At 39.8% G+C, this 20680-nt stretch overlaps 1 protein-coding gene across 1 annotated transcript in view; it reads left to right on the forward strand.

Moving 5' to 3' along the window:
* LOC308321915 (apolipoprotein(a)-like) overlaps positions 1–20680 on the forward strand; it is a gene marked incomplete at its 3' end in the record, with an annotated part of 666829 nt that overhangs the window by 88103 nt on the left and 558046 nt on the right. The gene's annotated exons all lie outside the window — the stretch shown is intronic.

Raw genomic sequence — 20680 nt, forward strand, 5'->3', positions numbered from 1 at the left:
GTCTTTGACCTGGTAGATGGGGATAGTCTTTGACCTTTGACCTGGTAGATGGGAAGAGTCTTTGACCTTTGACCTGGTAGATGGGGATAGTCTTTGACCTGGTAGACAGGGAGAGTTTTTGACCTTTTGAAGCATCCTTTGAGTAACTGCTGGTGCTCAGTGTGGAGGCTGCAGCAGAGTTCAGTGTAGAGGCTGCAGCAGAGCTCAGTGTGGAGGCTGCAGCAGAGCTCAGTGTGGAGGCTCAGTGTGGAGGCTGCAGCATAGCTCAGTGTGGAGGCTGCAGCAGAGCTCAGTGTGGAGGCTGCAGCAGAGCTCAGTGTGGAGGCTGCAGCAGAGCTCAGTGTGGAGGCTGCAGCAGAGCTCAGTGTGGAGGCTGCAGCAGAGCTCAGTGTGGAGGCTGCAGCAGAGCTCAGTGTGGAGGCTGCAGCAGAGCAGGTTGTTTCTGGACTTCACTGCCGTTCCCTTTTAGGTGTTCCTTGAAGGACAGGATTCTGTCAAGGGTCACACCGAGGTGGGTTGGATTAGAGGCAGCTTTATCTTGAGTCCACTCAGATGGATGTTCAGTTCTCTGACAGCTTTATCTTGAGTCCACTCAGATGGATGTTCAGTTCTCTGGCAGCTTTAGCATTGTGGAGATGGAATACACTGGATGCTGGGCTTTTTGCAGAACTGGTCCAGGTTGTAAAGGTCTTCAGTGAGCACCTGTTCCAGTGGGTCAAGTTCTGGTGGTTTGGAATGCCAAACAGATGTCGTCTGCACAGATGAATGCGTAGAGGTTGAATAGGGTTGGACCCTGCGGGACTCCATTATTCTGTGTTCTCTGTGTGCCGGTGTTCTGTCCGAGGTGAACTCTGAACCTCCGGTTGGTTAGCAGATTTGTGAGTTTCACTGTGAGCTGTTTGTGCCAGACGCTATCAAAGGCAGCTGTGAGGTGGAGGAACACAGTCCCTGTCTTCAGTCATCTACCATGCAGACATCTACACCCCCCACTGCTCCACTTCCATTCTAGACCAACCCTCCACCAGCTGACTTCACCGTCCAATCAGCTTGGACAAAGGAATGGGAGTCCAAGGAGGTCCCAAACAAACACTGGAAGCTGGGCTTTTTGCTCGTTTTCCTCTAACTGATTTATGAACGGCAGTAATGCCCGATAATATTTGTATATTTGTATATTTGATATTTCTATATTTTGGGCAAATGTATTGACATTGTTAATAGATACTGATATCTTGTATCTATCCCGTCTGTAATCACACCTTGGGTGTGACTGTGAGGTGATGATTAGTGATGGTGTGCACCTGCACAACGTCACCACTCCTTCAAAAGAGACTTGACTCCCACAACTCCTCACACTGAAGAAAGGCTGTTAGCCCAAACGTTTGTCCCGATGAAATAGAGAAATAAACCAGCTTGAATTTGTTTCTTGGTGTGTGCGACCTCTACTTTTTATGATGTCGATTTAAGCCGGTAACGCACCATAAGTCAAAGTGCGATGTTCACAAGAAAGTTTTCTAAAACAAATGCTTGCAATGATGTGTTTGTAAATGTGTCTAGTAACAAACTAACGTGTAAAACAAATTCTTGCAATGATTTCAGAATCATGAGAAATGGTTGACTAGACTTAACGTCTGCTCTCCTACTGCTGTGAACATGTTGTTGACTAGACTTCATGTCAATCACTCTGGATTCACACATCTACTAAATGTGTTGTTAATGAACTCAAATCAATCAGTGTATTCATTGATTCATTATTAGATCATAATTTCCTCACTCGTTCCATTATTGTGTTTCATTGAATATTCATTTGATATCATTCTCATTCTTCACATGTTATTGTATGATAATGTGTAGAAGTCATAATTGTTTAATAAATTGATTGTTGATAGGGATGCACGATTAATCGGTAGCATGAATCAGAATCGGCCACATCGGCCATAAAAATGCCATATTGGTATCGGAACAGTCTCAAAATAATACAGATTATTTAATCGAGTTTAAATGAAAAATGTAAAAAAAAACATCAATGAACAATATAAATCAAAAGCGTCTAGTACCACTAGTCTAGAACAAAAGCCACATCAAATATGATGTAAAATCTTAAGTAAAAATAAACTTTACATTTTTCTACATTTAATTTGTGTACTCATCTCATTCAGTCATTCAGTTGTGAAAACAGACACTTGGAAAAGAGTATAGGCTATTTATTGATTGCTTTAATATTTTATTAACAGGCTTTGGGCCAAGCACCTATAGGGCCTAGGCTTGTTTCCATTGTGGTCCTCTGTATGATATCGGAATCGGTCACATTCGGTCTCGGCAGATATGACCCTGCAAATAATCGGATATCGGGCATGATTTCATAATCGTGCACCGCTATTTGTTGACAGTCTGTCGTTGTTCCTGTGTATTAATATTCATAGTGTGAAAACATGTCCACAATATAAGAACTACGTTGGATCCAATCGGAACACACGTTATTATTTCATGTTTAAACAAACAATGTCATTTACAGCTAAACATTTCTCTCAAGAATGTTTCTGAATACATTTGAAGCGAGAAACAGACACTGAACGCACTGACCGGATATTGATTATATTTAAATTAATTAATTAAATATATAGTAGATAGAATACAGGTTGTTAAAATTAATTCATATACACACTATATTACAGCTTGTTATTTAAACTCTTAAACCCTCTAGACTTACTAAACTGGACCTGAGTTGTCTCTGTACTAGTTGTCTCTGTACTTGGACCGCTTAATTTCTGTCTACACCAAATGTAGCCAAACATATTCATCCTACAGCTTGTAGATCTGCTATTTTTGGCTGAAGGTTCCCCACAGAATAGAGGGTATGCGTATGACATCATCATCATACCCAGAAGTTATGTGGGAACGCCAACTGAGTGGCTTGTAGATCTGCTATTTCCATCTCCTTCTTTCTTATCAAACGTTCACTTGTGTTCATTTTAGCCTAAGCTTCTTAAACTTCTTACATTTATGTATTGTATTGCATGAAATTATGTTTTTGGAATGTGGAACTTGGAATACATGTAGGCTAATTATTTTCTTGTCTTAAAAAAAAAAAAAAAAAAACTTAATATAATATATATAATATAACTGTAACTCTGATACACAATACACATGGAACCAAATGGACCCTTACACAAAACTGTAACGGAACCAAATGGACCCTTACACAAAACTGTAACTGAACTATGACCTTCAGGAATTAAAATAATCGATAGAATTCTATTGGTCCTTAAAGTCCTCAAAGTTATTTCAAAAGCTTCACTGAGCTTCATCTGAATCCATGTGGTACTGTTTGAAGAGCGGATGACATTTTTAACTCTGTGTTTAGAACATTTAAATACACACAATTAATTAATTGCCAATCACACCGATAACAGTAATCACTGCCTTAAATAAAATAAAAGCCATCTAATTATTTACCAGCAAAACACAGACTGTGCACACAGAATGCAAGCAGAGGTGTAAATAAAAATATTTGGCATGAGGTCAGAGGTAAAATAGAACTTCACATGTCCTGACTAAAGTGGACGCTGGACAAAAGTCCCTGCTATGTATCGACTAGTGTGACATACGCACATGTCCGGGGAGACCTCCTCTACAACACCACACCCTCCGCTACCCAGCGACGGCTCCAGAACATTGTGACTGGGGGTGCTATGGAGGGGCTGGCTATTTAGAGGTGGGGGCTAATGAATCTTGGTTTACATAATAGAAGTCAGTCAATTTGGCTTGTTTAGAGGGGGGGCGTAGGGGGGGCTAAGCCTCCACCAGAGGGGCTCTCTACTAAAAAAAATGCCCACTGTTTTCCGTCCATCAATACGAAGTAACTACGGTAGGCCTAGATAAGAGAGTGTATAAATGGAACCAAATGGGTCCATTTCTAGCATGCGCATATACCCTCTAATGGAAGGACATTCTAAATTGCTAATCCAATGTGTGTTTTGGTTACTTATTTCATTTAGTTTTTACTTGTTTAATGTTTATTTGAAAGTGAAATATCCCTTATTCCCTTTGTGACTCATGGTTTCGTTTCACACAGCAGCCCTCACCCGCTGTGTGATAGCTGTGACCTGGCTGTGATAATACATGCAGAGACATCTATACATCCTTTTGACAGCTAATAGACCTGTACCTGTACTGCAGATGGTGTGGTTGAAGCAGAGCCCGGTATTGTCTAAGGCTACACACACACACACACACACACACACACACACACAGTGTCATCTGTCTGTTGTACATGTATTACACCACTAGATGGTGCAAGTATACTTCTGTATGATTAGATTTTGACCCACTCAGGCATCCAGTAAAACAACACATGAAACTCATTCATTGTTTTATATCACCATACCTTACGTTTTTAACCTAATTGTTTTCACAAGAAGCCCCTCTAGGGAATTATTATTTTTATTACGTATCAAATAAAACATTAAAGGTAGGGTAAGTGCTATTTTTTTGTGCAAGTTTAAGCTTCACTCACACCTTTCGATCTAGCATACAACATTGATGCATACTAGATGTATGAAAGGGTTTGTTTACATCTTGCCCCAGTGCATTTCCAATGGAAGTCACATGGTTTGACACAACCTTTTTGTTGTAAGGCTTTCGGCTGTGTTTCGACCGTGTGAGCCAGGCCTCACATGTGCACAACAGATTGATGTATAGCTGATGCATGAGACTTATTGACTGATGCAAGCTCCCAATAGATTTCCAATGGAAGTCACATGGTTTGACACAACATTGTTGTATAAATGGTAAATGGTGCATTTATATAGCGCCTTTATCCAAGGAGCTTTACATAGATTGTGCATTACATTCACCCATTCACACACATTCATACACCGATTGCGGGTGGAAGCCATGCAAGGTACCAACCAGCAATTTGGGGTTCAGTGTCTTGCCAAAGGACACTTCGACATGTAGACAGGAGGAGCCGGGATTCGAACCGCCGACCCATGGATCATTGGATGACCTGCTCTATACCTCTTGAGCCACAGTCGCCCTGTGTATGAGGGGGAGGTGGGCAGTCGAAACACAGCCGAAAGCCGTACAACAGGAATGTTGTGTCAAACCATGTGACTTCCATTGGAAATGCATTGGGAAGCTTGCGTCAGGCCTTAGAGTGTTCAGTAACAGCTAGTCTCCATTTCTCTTCAGTCTCTTTAACATGACAGTCGGTCTCTTCTTCTCCAGGACCGTTCAGAAATGGCTCCAACAATCTGGAGGGATAAAAAATAATAACAAAATAAGTTGTTTACTTGGGAAAAAGAACCCCCCCACCACCACCCCTACCTTGGGGCCCTAATTGTTCGACCTCCCGTTAGTTCGACCGGATTAAGGTTGGTGAGGGATGCGTTGCTCCCGTGCTTGCGGTTATGTTTAGGTTAGAGTTAGAGATAGGGTTAGTAATGGTCGATCTAACGGGAGGTCGAACCAATGACATGTACCGGGGCAGTAGGCTACTTGGAGGAAATTACACTTCAAAACATGACACACACACACACACACACACACACATGCCCACACACACACCAGAGGTAGTCGGCTAGTGTTTATAGGTTTCAGTTTTCAGGTATATATAGGATATAAATAGCCTAGCTTTTGTTTTAACTTTAGGAGCTGACTAGTTTTAGTTACCATTGAGCTAATAGAGCCTGTTCGCTCATTTTCACGATATTTATCTGTGAAAATGAGTCACTATAAATGCAATCTCTCAAGGACAGATTCCCAGCTGCGCAACTGAATCTGTCATTCAGACCATGTGTACATTGGGGATTAGTGGAATGAAAACAAACTGTAAGCGCCCCACCGGAAGAGGAAGGCTGAGGGCGGACCAAGTGGGTCAACATCCTGTTATCCACGTTCTATTGGGCGGCTCCACCAGAGGCAACAAACAGCAGAGGGCGCTGTTTTCTTCCTTTGAGCTATAGGGGTCCTTGGCCTGAAAAGGCTGAAGACACCTGATGCAAACAGATGAAACTACAGTTCTGGTTGTGGCCTCCTGGTGGCGCTATAATTGGCCAATGTGAAAATTGCCTTGGATGGCAATTGGATGATTTGAGGCATTTGGTTCCAAAAAAGTATTTTGCAAAAAATCCACCTGTTGTTGGCGCTATAACAGGCCAATGTGGAAAAGGTGGGATATATTCCTCAGCCTAGTAGAAAAGTCTGTGAAAGATTTCACGTAAATTGCACACTGTGTTCATGATTTGAGGCTTTTTGTTCAAAACGGGCCAATCCTGCAAACTTTGAAAGCCAATGTTAGCCAATTAGGATGAATATAAAATATCGGACAGATCAGTCTTGAACACATGACCAATAGACGATGTAACGATTTGCGGGATTTTTGGACAGAATCCCGGAGGAATAACATAAAACATTTTCTTTCTCCAAAAGTCGGCCTCCTGGTGGCGCTATAACAGGCCGTTCTGGAAAATGTGGGGCAGAGGTTCATCGTTGGCATCCACGGAGTGTGTGCGCAAAATTTTGCATCGACCGGGTTAACGGTGCCGGGGATTAGCTGTATACAGACGGACACAGTGACACACACTCACACACACACACACACACACACACACGGAACGGAGTGCAAAACATACTTTCTCCCCATGCCTTCGGCCTGGTGGAGACAAAGATAAATGTGTTACCGCCATAGATTTTGGATTCACACATTTACCCTTCAGCTATATAGGCTATTTAGACCATTTGAAAATAGCCGATCTACAAGCTCACAATGCGTCACGATGTGACGCATTGTGAGCTTGTAGATCTGCTATCAGATGATCAGCTGAGCCGAGTTCCAAGAAACATTGTTTTTTGTTGCTGTTCTTTTGATAGATCTTTTGTCAGCATATGTTTGTTCACTGACCTGCAGATTGTTGACTAGCTGGAAGATAGAGTTGGGTTAGATTGAAAGTCAACCACATTAGCATTACTATTAGGTGAACATTCTGCAGACATAGCAGAAGGGCGGCTGTGGCTCAGGAGGTAGAGCAGGTCGGAGGTTCGAATCCCGCCTCCTCCTGTCCACATGTAGTGTCCTTGTCAAGACAGTAAGACACTGAACCCTACATTACCTCCAAGGAGTTGGTCGGTGTGAGCTTGCCACCATTGATGTGCGAAGTGAGGACGCTTCGCCTCCCAATGAATGAACCATTGTAAAGCCCTTTGAGCACTTGGAAAAGTGCTATGAAAATGCAATTAAATATTATTGTTATGATTTATATTTTCACTTTTTCTTTGGTGGTTTGGGGTCAATTTAATGTATTTATGGAAATGATTTGATTATATTTTGTATTTATGAAATACTTTTGAGAAATGCTGTAAATGTTTTTAATTCATGAAAAGTTGGGATTTATTTTCATGTTTTTAAATAGTATAGGCCTAGAGTGAACGGGGGAAAAAAAGGGACCCATAAAAATGGGTCCACGACCCAAACATGGGGCGTCCCGAGTCTCCCTGTTTGGGAAACGATGCCACCCCCGCAGTGGGACCTTTTGGACTATATCCTTTTTATTAGACCCAGTGTATTTTTGTCTTATAAAGTATTCAATCAATCAATCAAAAATGGTAGTAAAATGCCATACTGTGTCTAGGTATTACCTAGAACAGTCAGGTTGGTGTAGCTCTCGTGGTTCTGTCGTCCTATCTGTACAACTTTGCACTTATAGAAGCCCGAGTCCTCCCGGGTCACAGCAGGCAGGACCAGTACACCGTCGTCTCTGATGTCCATCACGCGCGAAGAGTTCGGAAACGTCTGGAGGTCATCGCCCGCTTTCTTTATTCCACTGGGACATTTTGACAAGTCCTCCTTATCGCACTGCCGTGGAGAATAAGAACAGAACAAAGGCATTCATATAGCCTTGGTCGGGGTCGCGGGGCAACCCGTGCCCTATATACAAACACACATCAAACTGCTTTCTGTATTTTTTTCAGTGAAACTACTGACCAGAAAGACTTGTAACCAACGCCTCCACCTACTACGCAAGCTCAACTCCTTTAGAGTGAGCAAGCATAATATGGAAATGTGACAGGTGTCAGGAGGATGTCTTTTTTTTTCTTTCCTTTTGTTTCTTGTATATAATTGTCCTTATTTACCTTTGACAAATGTATTACATTTTTCACGACTGTCGGATGATGGAAATATGTTGTGTGTGCTAATTTAGTTCTTTATCTCCAAAAGAAAATAAACTTTATAAGCAGAGAACAACTTTCTGTGGGTTCACAATAATTATTGCAAAACAACATACTGTACATGGCTTTTGTGTTGCTCATGGAGTAGTAATGCATAAATGGTGTAAAAGTTTAATGCAACTCTTTTGGCCACCGGTCACAGAAATAGCTAACCATAACATAATTAAAGAATCCTTCATTCCTGATGCCATTAGGCACTAAATGATACCATGTCTCGTTAGATTTGTTTTTAATGTACTTGTCACTGTTGTCCTGCATTACATTCGCCATGAAGATAATTGTGTGTGACTAAGTGTTGTTGACATATATTTCCACATTGTGGACAATAAATTAAACTTATTATCTATCTAACTAACATGCAATGACTAATGTTTTAAACGTTTATATTGAAATTCCCTTGATTAGGAAGGGGCCAAGTGCTGTGCATGAGAGGGGTCTTTCCTACACGTGTCAGAGTATTGTGTTGATTTAAATTGTCATTGAGTTTGCACCCAAAGCTAAAGTTTAATTGTAACGCATAGAATGTTTAGGCTTTTATGCAAGGGCTTATTTATGAAAGTATTTATAAGGAAGAATGGTTGCTAATTGATTCTGTGGTTGGCATTTGGTAACATCAGCGAGGGAGAGCTACAGGGCCTCGTGGTCCAGAGGTCAAATATGATTACTTTTGTGCTGTGACCCCCACAAAAAAGATTTCTTTATTAATGTCATTATTAATTTCTTTATTTTTTACTCAAATATCTGCTCCTGCATGGGGGTCCCTGGCACCAAATACCTTTGAGATGGGGTCCACAGCCAAATAAATATCATTTTGAGGGTGGCCCAGGGCAACACAGCTCTATGCCCAGTGGGGGGGGGGGGGGGGGATTCTGAGTCACCACAGAGTCACAACAAGCTGTGCAACATTAACATTATGATGGTTACATTACTATGGTTCATGATTTGGGGGTTTTCCAGGATATGTGTCACTTCGTGAATGCTAAAATAATGGCGATTATCTCAAACAATGGTGAATGTGATTAGACAATATGTGACAGGTCTATATGTAGCCTATACTATATGTTGGCTGGGTGGTTCATTTAGGGAACAAACTTAATTGGCTTCTTATCTATATATCAAACATTGCATTGTCAATGTGCTGAACATGCATAAAGCACGGATATACAGTATATGGTCCTTTAATGAAAAAGATAATAAAACAGTGGGAGAATACCGTATGTTCTTTCTAAACGAACACATTTCTAACCTTATACCAGGTGACAGAGCGGTAGCTGGTGTATGGGTTTCCTTCACACTGCAGAGCGACATCCTGTTTGCACTCCGCTTGGATCGGTGAAACACTTGCTGTGACTGAACACACCAGCAACTGAAAACAAACACATCAAAAGGAATTGAGCTTTAATCAGTACATTGATTGATTGATTGATTATTATTAAATATTTATTAACAGTGTGCAGAATTACGGTACATTCCAAGCACAGCTCAATACAAAGACTGTTAACTGTGAGTGGACGACCCAATAGAGAAAGCATTACACTTGTTTACAAGAGGGTCCACCTTGTTCAAATCATCAAAACATTTAGAGACGTGCAAATAGACACTTCTATATAGCCAACAACAAAAAGACGAAGGTAAAAATGGAAAAGAAACATACAGTGAGGGGGAAAAGGGGTGGGTGGTGGTGGTGTGTGTGGGGGGGGGGGTTCAGATTTTACGGGGGCCAGTTACATTGTTGCTGTCGGGCAAAAACCTCATAAGGCTTGTTTGCTATTTTTTAAATTTGAGTCCTGAAGCGTAACAGTTTTGGACATATGAGGTTTCCACCCGACAGACGATCATAAGAAAAAAATACGATAAATACGATTATATTATGATTACTTCATCCACTTGCTTCATGTTCCGGGTCAAAATGAACAAATACAACGTTATTTAAATGCTTTCCAGCCAGTGCCTATCTATGAAGTCTATAGTTCTATACTCACCTCAAGGAGCATTAAGAGCAGAAACATCTTCTTCACAATCTCTGTTGCTTTTACTGCTTTCCCTTTCACTGTTTCACTGTTCACATAACCAGAGAACTTCCTGTCAAAACCGTCTATAGAGGTTAATATTCCAGGCCACAACGCCTACTTCCGCTCTGAGGTCTTTTCTCAGCGTGTCGCAGTGATTCTCATTGTACTTTAATTAAAGGAGCATTCAGTGATTCTCATTGTACTTTAAAGGAGCATTCAGTGATTCTCATTGTACTTTAAAGGAGCATTCAGTGATTCTCATTGTACTTTAAAGGAGCATTCAGTGATTCTCATTGTACTTTAAAGGAGCATTCAGTGATTCTCATTGTACTTTAAAGGAGCATTCAGTGATTCTCATTGTACTTTAAAGGAGCATTCAGTGATTCTCATTGTACTTTAAAGGAGCATTCAGTGATTCTCATTGAACTTTAAAGGAGCATTCAGTGATTCTCATTGTACTTTAAAGGAGCATTCAGTGATTTGGGTGCTTTGGAAAACCCCCCGGTCCGCCCTGGTGTGCACATGATGTGCACATGCACGCACTACAGTGGGAGGGGACACGCGACAGGCCAACAGCACGCACACCAAGGCCCGCCCCCGCTTGATCATGATTGGCGGAAGGCCCCTCTATCCTGATTGGATGAAGGCTGGGCCACCTATAACCAAAAACGAAACCGAAGGTTTTTTGAGGGCTTAACTGGGGACAGGGAGGAACTCCTTATATGGTCAGCACACTCTATAGTAGGGAGGATTATCACAACACAACAAAAAAGCGTGTGTGAAACGTTCTACACACAATCCATGGACCATTAGCTGAAATCCCAGTTGAAGAGGAGTTTGTACATGAAAACATGAACAGCGAACACAATGTAGTAATGGACAGTGACATGCCCAAAACAAGGACACACATAATTGTCATCAAAAACACTGAATGATTTTACTGTTAACGATGAAACAACTGATTGTGTCCAAATGGCTCAGGGTTCAAATCCGGGCACCGTCAACTCAGTGCATTAGTCTTCAGGAACCCTGCATTTTGTCTCCCTGTTCTTCTATAGTGTCGCAGTCCCGCCCCCTTTCATGATAACGTCGAGACCCAGAAGTGAATTCCCCGTTCATTTTCCCCATAGGCTTTTCAAAAGGTATTTATTTAAAGACGTTAACGCCGCGGACAAAGCCAACTCGAGTTGCGACAAATCATGACAACAAACACAACATTTTGGGCTGAATAATTACAAAGAAGGAAAACGACAAAAAGTATTTGTCCGGCCCGAATAATTGTGTTTGTTGTCATGATTTGTCACAACTCGAGTAATTTATATATATATATACTGTATATACACACCTGGTGAATGTCATCACAGTGCTCTGGCATAGCTGTGAAGAGAGAGAGAGAGTAAGTACAGTATGCTTTCTCCCCGCAGTCCCCGGTGAGGAAGCATCAGTGATATATCAGCATCAATGAGATCAGTGGCATAGTGACATAGATGCCCTTATATGGACACAGCCAGGCAGTGTGGGGAAACGCCATGCAGCTATCAAAACATAAGTGCATTAACTGCATGTGGCAGTAATATTGTTCATTCACATGCATTTTCATTCAACAAGTTATTCATTATTTTACTCAGTTGATGTTATGTATTGTTACATGTTATGTATGGTACGTATTTACATGGTGGCTTTATTTTTGTGTACATACAAAAACAAAACACACACAAACGCTGGGGATATCTTTGAAGATAACTTTGGATTTATGAATGAAAATTCGATAAAATAACTATTTTATTAACGTATTAATGTATGATAGATTATGGCATAATACAATTAATAAACTATATGTCTAATCATAGCTTATATTATGCACAAGTGAAGAAACAAATGCTATTAGCCAAAATAAATATAGATTTATTATCATTTGGTGTTATTTTGAGTGCCTAGAAATCTGATGCCTTATCCAGAGTCCAGACTGATTCAGGAGCACCTTTTTACTGCATTAAACCTTTTTTGACTTTGATGTTTCTTTGCCTCTGCCTGGTTTTTCAATTGGTTAATGACACAAATCAGAATTTAAAATGTGGGGATAAACACGAACATTTTAGCCAAATTCCAAGTATTATTAGCTACTACAACACCCAAACTGCATTGACACACAGAACAAGGCCTTCCCCATCATTGAAAAATAAAATGACTACCAGTTAGACCTCTCAGCAACCACTAGGTGGTAGCACACCATACAAATCAAATGTTTCACTCCTTCACCTTTGAGATCAGTAAACTTTTCAATATTAGGCATCAGTAATGGTAGAGGTAAGCTAGTGTATTGAAGTCTACACTACAAAAAAATTAGAATATTGTAGAGCATATAGTCATTGTGCTGAAGGTCATGCTACAAATCTTGTGCCGTTACCTCTTGATACAAATAAATGATTATGGAAACACACCTACAATAAGCAGAGATAATTACTTAAAGGAACTGAATCGAAAAACATGCACAAAATACAGCCTGTTAGTTTGACCTTCAGAATGACATTGTAATGGTATATAATCAAAAGAAAGAAACAGGACAATTAAAGCCTTTAGTGCAAATCTTTTATGAATCCAAGCGGTTTGAAAATGTACTGTAGGACTGTATAAGATTCCAATTTAGCAATCATGGATTGTCAATTTTTAACAATGAAAACACTGAAGAACTTTCTGAGGATGCGAAGGCTGTCTTCCATTAGTCAAGATGAAGGTATAACATGTTAATTATTTCCTTCATGTATAGGCCTATAGTATCCTCACAACGCATCGCAGCGTGACGCGTTGTGAGCTTGCTGATCGGCTATTTTCAGCATGCAACCAAGTGTAAAATGACTGGATCTCTTGTCCACTAGCTCCCTTCCTAACATTTTAGTCTAGTTTTTATTTGTTGACGAAATTGTCAGTATATTTAGTCTTAGTTTTAGTCATCGTAGCTTAGTTTTCATTTAGTTTCCATTTAGTTTTCATCAGTGGAAAAGGGTAGTCGACGGAAAAAAATCGGCTTAATTTTAGTCGACGAAATCAACACTGGTGAAGATGCATTAGTCTATGACTGTGTTGTGTTCTTCCACATCTTCAGGGATTGAGAAAGACTCGATAAACAGTAATTGGATCAGAAACAAGAGTTAACCTAAGTTATCTCCACTTGGTAAGATTTACATTGTTTGTGCTATGACATCCCAAAACATTTTTGACCTTGGATATGTTCACAAATATATTTTTGATATTTTGTCCACTTAATAATCCATATACATTTCCTTTAAAATAAATTCTGGCAATGTTACTTTTTATATTTATATTTTGAAACATTTCATGTGTTTCTGTTGTGGAATGCTGACAGGCTTAGAATAAAAGTACCATATTAGCCTACCATATACTGTATGTGACACTTGTGATTGACAAACAGAATAATATAATTGGTTGGAATTGATCTGTTGTTGTAGGGGTTGGCGGGACTATAGAGCAGGGGTGCCCAAAAGGTAGATTGCGAGCTACCAGTAGATCACAAAGGCTGTGCAGGTAGATCACATAACATGCCCCTAAAGAATATTTAATTTAAATATAAAAACTATTTTTGGCATCTGCCACTTTGTTTGTTGACTTGATTGATTGACTGACATAAAAAAGGTCCTGTCAGCTCAAACCCATATTGCAATACATGTTTTCAAGAGTGTTGCTGTGCACAAATGTCGGTAGATTACAAATGAAATACGAAAAAAAACCCCCTATTCCATTTCTCCCCTTTCCCATTCCAAGTGCATTTGTCTTAAATGTAATGTCAGCGCCGCTATTCCAAAGCCATTTTCAGCAATGGTATTATAATGTTTTCGGTGGGTAGAGCTGGTCATTTCGAAAGTAGCTCTCAGTTCAAAAAAGTGTGGGCACCCCTGCTATAGAGTCTGCTTGGAGGCGCTGGTGTCCAAACATTTGTGTGCATAGGTGTCTGTACATACTAGTTTTTGCTAAATTAAAGCCAATGTGAGGCATTGGGCCTATTCTGGTAAAGGGTATTGAAATACAGCATGCAACGGAGTATCTGGTTAATGTATGGCGAGAAAGGAGAACCTCTTCTGTTGAGATCTTATCATGCTTCAGTAAGGTGACTCAGCGAGTTGTGTTCATGTAAAGCACATTGGAGACTTTTCATGAAAGAAGCAGCCTGCTAATGATCACCCGTAGTTCTAGCGTTTTATTTCATTTGTAGTTCTAGCGTTTTATTTGTTTGACTGCTCAAGGGTGACCTGTGCAAATGGGTAACCCTTCATTTTACGGTACGGTAATTACCAGGTAACTACCAGGTAATTACCAGGTAACTACATGGCAATAGTATGTTTTACCTGGTAAGTACCCGGTAACTACTATGTAGTTATGCAGTAATTACTAGGTCATTACCAAGTATTTTTCCTGACAACTACTAGGTAATTAACCTGTATTTATAGGTTTTTACTATGTAATTACCAGGTAACTACCCAAGTATTTACTCTGCTACCAGGTAAGTTACCCATTAGGTACCAGGTAATTACCAAGTATTTTCCTGACAACTACCAGGTAATTACCCTGTATTTATAGGTTTTTACTATGTAATTACCAGTTAACTACTCGGTATTTGAAGTATTTACTCTGTGACCAGGCAGGTTACCCATGTAGACCCTATAGGTAATTACCAAGTATTGTCAACAACTACCAGATAGTTACAAGTATTTACTGTGTACTTACCAGGTAACTACCCAGTATTTATAAATATTTACTCTGCTACCATGCAAGTTACCCAGTATTACTAGGTAATTACTAAGTATTTTCCTGACAACTACCAGTTAACTAACCTTTATTTATAGGTTTTTACTATGTAATTACCAGGTAACTACCCAGTATTTATAAATATTTACTCTGCTACCAGGTAAGTTACCCATTAGGTACCAGGTAATTACCAAGTATTTTCCTGACAACTACCAGGTAATTATATGATAACTGTGTTCAATGTGTTTACATGGGTACTACCCATGTAAACACATGGGTAGTTACAGGAGATTGCCAGTTGTTACCAAGTAATTCCCTGACAACTACAATGTAATTACCTGATAGGTACCCAGTAAGTAAGGAGGAACTGTACTGTGAAAGGAAGTGTGTTCTATTTCCATGATATTACCATGTACCAACCTGGTAATTGTACATTATGATCCTCCTCCATTACCCATCATGGTGTATTTTGAACATATTACCCGGAAATAACAGATAATAACTAGGTATTTACACAGTTGGACCACATACATTTACAAAACGTTAACAGGTAAAACCTTTCAAGTTACCCTGTAAGAAAGGTGGAACTGTACTGTGAACGGAAGCGTGGCTTATTTCCATGATATTACCAGGTATTTACCCACACTGATGAAAAAAGAAAACTCCTATGTTGAGATTAAATGAACAGATTACATGTGTTCAACATCAACAATTCATGTTTGACCACAGAACGTGATTATATGTTTTGAGTTCAAGTGAGTCATAAATTTATAAGCTCTGAAAGTGATTCAATCACATTGAGCTAATATATTTCAATTGAGTCAAAAGCATGGTGCGATTTAGCAGGAAGTGCCCAGGTCTCCTCTTTCCCCCTATTTCGCCATTGCTGCTGGACGTGCTGGTGGCCTAGAAGCAGGGGAGGCATATGGTAAGGCTATGAATCTTAATTATAATTATTATATGCCTGATTTCCCTGGGTTTTCATGCTGGTGTTATGTTAACAATGCTAGCGCAGGTTAGCTATCATGTCATCTTGCATCAGACTAGAATGGTGTTGTGTTATGATGCTACCAATGCTAAACTCATGTGCAGCTTTCCGTTTAGTGTTTAGCTAAAAGCTACAGTACCAAGTGGTTAACATTGATGCACTAGTTTAAGCAGAGCAGTAGTTTGTATCTCTCTTTCATTTGCATTACAATGATAGTCATCAGCTGACAGTCATTAAACTAGTTAAAAAGGAAAGGGGGGAAATCGCGGAAAATCGTCTTTTTTAATGTTCGTTTTTAAGACGTTTTAGTGAATTTCTCTGGAACGGAAGGTCCAATCTGCTCAGTATAAAGTTTGTTTGATGCGAGGACAATATCCACGTTAGGTTGAACACGGTCAAATAACAATTAAGCTAATCATGTAAATAATTTGAGGAAACATATGGTAGTGTGCAAGCTAGCCTGCGTTAGCATTGGTAGCATCATAAAACAACACCATTCTAGTCTGATGCAAGATGACATGATAGCTAACCTGCGCTAGCATTGTTAACATAACAACACCAGCATGAAAACCCAGGGAAATCAGGCATATAATAATTATATTTAAGATTCACAGCCTTACCATATGCCTCCCCTGCTTCTAGGCCACCAGCACGTCCAGCAGCAATGGCGAAATAGGGGGAAAGAGGAGACCTGGGCACTTCCTGCTAAATCGCACCATGCTTTTGACTCAATTGAAATATATTAGCTCAATGTGATACTATAAATGTATGACTCACTTGAACTCAAAACATATAATCACGTTCTGTGGTCAAACATGAATTGTTGATGTTGAACACATGTAATCTGTTCATTTTATCTCAACAGTGTTTTTTTCATCAGTGTGGGTAAATACCTGGTAATATAATGGAAATAAGCCACGCTTCCGTTCACAGTACAGTTCCACCTTTCTTACAGGGTAACTTGAAAGGTTTTACCTGTTAACGTTTTGTAAATGTATGTGGTCCAACTGTGTAAATACCTAGTTATTATCTGTTATTTCCGGGTAACATGTTCAAAATACACCATGATGGGTAATGGAGGAGGATCATAATGTACAATTACCAGGTTGGTACATGGTAATATCATGGAAATAGAACACACTTCCTTTCACAGTACAGTTCCTCCTTACTTACTGGGTACCTATCGGGTAATTACATTGTAGTTGTCAGGGAATTACTTGGTAACAACTGGCAATCTCCTGTAACTACCCATGTGTTTACATGGGTAGTACCCATGTAAACACATTGAACACAGTTATCATATAATTACCTGGTAGTTGTCAGGAAAATACTTGGTAATTACCTGGTACCTAATGGGTAACTTACCTGGTAGCAGAGTAAATATTTATAAATACTGCGTAGTTACCTGGTAATTACATAGTAAAAACCTATAAATAAAGGTTAGTTAACTTGTAGTTGTCAGGAAAATACTTAGTAATTACCTAGTAATACTGGGTAACTTGCATGGTAGCAGAGTAAATATTAATAAATACTGGGTAGTTACCTGGTAAGTACACAGTAAATACTTATAACTACCCGGTAACTATCTGGTAGTTGTTGACAATACTTGGTAATTACCTATAGGGTCTACATGGGTAACCTGCCTGGTCACAGAGTAAATACTTCAAATACCGAGTAGTTAACTGGTAATTACATAGTAAAAACCTATAAATACAGGGTAATTACCTGGTAGTTGTCAGGAAAATACTTGGTAATTACCTGGTACCTAATGGGTAACTTACCTGGTAGCAGAGTAAATACTTATAAATAATGGGTAGTTACCTGGTAATTACATAGTAAAAACCTATAAATACAGGTTAATTACCTAGTAGTTGTCAGGAAAATACTTGGTAATTTCCTAGTAGCTACATGGGTAACTTGCATGGTAGCAGAGTAAATACTTATAAATACTGGGTAGTTACCTAGTAATTACACAGTAAATAGTTATACATACAGGGTAATTACCTAGTAGTTGTCAGGGAAAATACTTGGTAATGACCTAGTAATTACTGCATAACTACATAGTAGTTACCGGGTACTTACCAGGTAAAACCTACTATTGCCATGTAGTTACCAGGTAATTACCTGGTAGTTACCTGGTAATTACCGTACCGTAAAATGAAGGGTTACCTGCAAAGGTATTACCCATTTAGGCCTGACGTCAAAATAAAAAATAAATCTTCTAAATCCTCCAGTTTTCTGAAATAAAATATTTTCATGATTTTTCAAAAATAGCATATTTTTCAATAGTTACATTTTAACATAATGTTTAACACCAAAAGGGGTTCCCGCCCAAAATGGGTTAATTGGGGTGGGCTGGATACGGACATGGATGAGTCGCTGCCCTTTGGTTAATGCGTCAGATGCAGTTAATTGTTCATTGTTAATTGGCAACGGTCATCTGGTACTTCAACGTTCATCAGAAGCGCAGCCAGTTTGAGCAGAGAACAGTCATTAGGCTCAGGTTCAAATCCCAGCGAGTGAGATGGACAGAGAGATGGCACAAACTTGAAGGTGTCAGGGGATCCACATGTGGCACTCCTCAAGAAGAACAAAGCCTTGTCTTCATTGTCCTCAAACCAGCCCGGAAGACTGTCCTATAGAATCAAATGAAAAGGAGGAAGAATATAGATGATAAATGTGAGGATGTCATTTCATGTACAGTAGGTTACTACAGAGTCAGACACTAGATTAGATTGAATACACCTTAACAAAAACAGCAGCTGCTGTTTTCAAATGTTTGGATTTGTCACAGTTTGTAATCAAATCTGATCGACGATGCGCTATAACAGGCCCATGTGAATCTCCTTGTTATTACTTCAATTAGGTTTTTTTTGTGTTTGTTTTTTTGTATTTTAGAATAACCCACTGTTAGTGGAAAATTTGTGTTGTTGTAACCAGCCACTTTAGGACATTGACTTATTTTACTTATAAAAAGCTGTCCCACCTCCCACATAACATTATATCACCCTGCTATTTGTGTGTACTGTGTGTGTGTGTGTGTGTGTGTGTGTGTGTGTGTGTGTGTGTGTGTGGGTGTGGGTGTGGGGGGGATTTTCAGAATAACCAAAACAGGTTTACAGTGGTAAAAACTGTATTTTAGCTGGGGACCCCCTGGAACCCCCTCAAAGTCCACCGGGGGTCCCCACTTTGAGAACCACTGCTTTATAAATACAAATGTATTCATTGTTCTTTTTCCTCCCAATACCCCAGTGTTCATCAGTCTTTCAGCCTACTGTGTGCAGTGCTGCATGTGGCCATGAACACTCACCTTGGTGTCCACGTGAACTTTCCCGTCGTTATCGCAGCACACAAGTTTGTATTTGCCATTGTTGACGACATATAGCATTACTCTCACCTCTCCGTCAATTTTGTCTCTTCTGAAGGTCTGGATTTTGAATTTGCAGTCTAAATAATAAATGAAAGGGGAACAAAGAACAAACTATTTCTGTAACACCATAGATTTGTATCTCAGCAATTTACAATATTGCAAACAACCCATAAGAAAATAAATATCTTTTTGAGCACTTGAGAAGTAATTAAAGACAATGTTGCTCGTCTGCCATTGTATTTCTGTGTAGAAAACATCATCAATCTATTCATTCGTATTATTAAACATATTGTGTCCTAGTGCCAAACCATCTCATGAAGAAAACAATATGTATATAACCAGTGTTACATGTTGGCATCTATAAAATTGGTTTTAACTTTAATAATCCTCTCCTCCACATTTTTGAGTGTATTTTTTTTAAGCAAACATTAACAATATGTATACTCTGCATGTACTGGACATATCTACGCAGCATGTTTGTTTGGTTATACTGGTCTATTTGCATTATTCTGTTACCTCTTTGCTACTGTAGCTATAATTTCGAAAGTAAACGTGTGCGGTCATCAGCTGTGGTCTTTGTGCACCTGCTCAAAACCCACAAGTGTGGGAGCGTTAGGGTGACCAGATGTCCCCCTTTGTGTGGGACAGCCCCACATCCCCAGGACTTTTCAGGTGTCCCACAAATTGAGACCATGTCCCACATTGTGACTATAGTGTTCAAATGCCCTAGTCCCCTAATAATTGGCTTTCTGTTGTAAAGCTCTCATTTCCTCTTTCCTGCAAAATGTAGCCTACTATTAAGTCTGTTAAAATAACATGAGAAATATACCCTAGGCTACGGTACCAAGTCAGCCATACTACCCATGCCCAAAGTTTGCATTTAAAACCAAATGTGAGATGAGAGGGGTTTAATAATATAGGCATTATTAGGCCTATGGTCGAATATGACATCAACGCATTTGAGTAATAAGTTGCTAACGCCGCCCCGTCCCCCGGTTCCACACAAATACTTCTGTCCCTCAAATGAACAGTTTGGATTTGATTCTGGTCATCCTAAAAGGGCATCAGCAGCTACAGAACAACAGGTAAGTGCTTGTCTTTGAAGTCTATGTAATAGTGGCTCTGCAGTGCAGGGTGACAGGTTTGAACTGCATGGCCAAATTGTGTCTCTTTATAGACGGAGCTGTATTATAAACAGAACCTGTATTCTCAGTTGAGATTCTGGTTGGTTTACATTACTGCGGTCAGTAGTCAGGCTGCATTCAGGTGTTAATGGCAATAGCAAAATAAGTCCGAAGTCCATGAGCCTGAGCTCCAAATTTG

The sequence above is a fragment of the Protomyctophum bolini genome (genome assembly GCF_963924005.1).
Source record: "Protomyctophum bolini genome assembly, chromosome: 9".
Classification (NCBI taxonomy): Eukaryota; Metazoa; Chordata; class Actinopteri; order Myctophiformes; family Myctophidae; genus Protomyctophum; species Protomyctophum bolini.